Genomic DNA, 2,500 nt, shown 5'->3' on the forward strand with positions numbered 1-2,500 from the left:
ACTCATAAATATATGCATATCGCGAAGTTCAATCTATCACTCGGACTCCCCTATCTCCCCCCCCCCCTTGGATCTACCACTGTGTGTATGTGTAGTTATGTGCTTGTATGTATCCGTACTTGTGTGTGTATCGTTTGTATGTGACCATGAATGTAGGTTATGCATAATGTATGTATTTATATCTCATAGCAAGGAAAAACACCCAAAATTTTAAAAAGCGGTAAAACTCTACGGCGACGCGCCACGTCTCACTTAATTCCTTGGCAGAGATTCTGGTGATGTTAATCAAAAGGCCGACATAAGTAAACAGAAGGGAGACACTTATACTACGAAGATGTACCTGATTAAGTAAATACGAAAAAAATATGTATTTTAAAATACTTTTTATTCATTTATCTATTTTTATTTATTTATCTATTTATTTGGTTATATCATTATAAGTACATATTTTCCCACCGTTTTACTCTATTTAAAGGATCTTGAAATATAACTTTTATAACTTTTTTTCCAAGGATAAAAAATAGACGGACAGAGGCAGACTGTTTGCCCTGGCTGTTTTATTGGGCATAAGAGTTATTTCTAATTGTAGATATACATCAAAGTTTCTTTATTGATTTTACAATACATACATATTTTTACAAGGCCGCAGTACATTAATCAAGATTTGATTCCCCTTTTTTATTTTGTTTTGTTGAATTGTAACTTAATTCAAACACGATAATGCCAACAATTAATTAAGGGGAGCCTTAATAACCCACTACAAGCCCAATGATGACGATAATGATAACGGTGGCGTCAGAAGCAACGTAGCAATACGTAATAATGTTCATTATGTAAAGATGTTATCATTAATTTCGCTATCAATTATTCTCGTACAGCTAATTCTTGCTTGATAATAGTATTCATGATGACGGTGATAAAGGTGATAATAGCGGGATAACAATGATGATGATAACCCCTATGCCTCTTCCTTGGGGTTTTCGTTGACTTGGTTTAAACAAACCGTCGTCTTCGCAATTTTAGATATATTGAAGAATTAACAAAGTCTTACAAAGCGAGCTCCCGGATGATAGAAGACATATGTATATACATATATATATATATGTGTGTGTGTGTGTGTGTGTGTGTGTGTGTGTGTGTGTGTGTGTGTGTGTGATTCAGTGTGAGTGTGTGTGAATTAGAGTGTGTGTGGGAGTGAATATGTGTATGTGCATGTGTGCGTTTGAGTGTGTGAGTGTGTGTATGTGTGTCTGTGTGTGTGTGTGAGTGAATATGTGTATGTGCATGCGTGTGTGTTTGGGTGTGTGAGTGTGTGCATGAGTGTATGTTTGCCTGTGTGTGAATGAGTGACAGTGTGAATGTGTGTTTGTGTGCATGGACCTGTATGTGTGTGTGTGTGTGACATTCGTATTTACAATCTATCGATACAAATGGGACAACAAACAAAGCGACAAACAACCACAGTACACACACGTGCCACATGAATGCAGATCCTACAGACAAAGGGGGACTTCCCTTTGCAACAAGAGAGCAACGAAGGGTAAAGTATTCCTAGAAAATGTTATGTGAAAAAATCCTTTCTCTCATAATGCAACATTTGCCTCTTGTCGCGGCGCCATTTTTTCTTTTTTTTTTTAAACATATGCAAACCAGGACTAAAATCTATCGAAATAACAAAACACTAAAGCGTAGTTCAACACTACTGACAAATATTTAGAAGGAATTAATCAAGCAACAAGAGAATCAAGCAATGATAAATAATCAAGGAAGATAATTCTGGAATGCGACATCGTCGCGCTTCCTTGGCGCCACGCTGTCTAGCGCAGCTCGCTTCGGGGGGCCTCTCTCTCTCTCTCTCTTTCTCTCTCTCTCTCTCTCCCTATCTCTTTTTCTCTCTCTCTCTCTCTCGCGCGCACACACACACACGCACACACACACACACACACACACACACACACACACACACACACACACACACACACACATATATATATATATATATATATATATATATATATATATATATATATATATATATATATATATATACATATATACATAAGCTATGTGTACATCATATATAATACAATTTAAGAATAAATGATTAAATAAGCGTGCTATAATAATGGCAATAATTACTGTGCCGGAATATAGGCATATTTTTATCAGCCTTGCTAGGAAGTTTTTTACTATCACATATCTCTAACCATAAAAAGAACTTGTGTCTTCTGGTTGCTGAGCTTTGTGCTTCTTGACTTCTGGCTGCTGAGCTTTGTGCTTCTTGCACTTTCCCTGACAGGGCTTTCTTGACTTCTGGCTGCTGAGCTTTGTGCTTCTTGCACTTTCGCTAACAGTGCTTCTTGACTTCTGGCTGCTGAGCTTTGTGCTTCTTGCACTTTCACTAACAGGGCTTCTTGTCTTCTGGAGCTGAGCTTTGTGCTTCTTGCACTTTCCCTAACAGGACTTCTTGTCTTCTGGCTGCTGAGCTTTGTGCTTCTTG

The sequence above is a fragment of the Penaeus japonicus genome, unplaced genomic scaffold (genome assembly GCF_977035675.1).
Source record: "Penaeus japonicus unplaced genomic scaffold, GWHDUDI00000001_assembly GWHDUDI00000015, whole genome shotgun sequence".
Classification (NCBI taxonomy): Eukaryota; Metazoa; Arthropoda; class Malacostraca; order Decapoda; family Penaeidae; genus Penaeus; species Penaeus japonicus.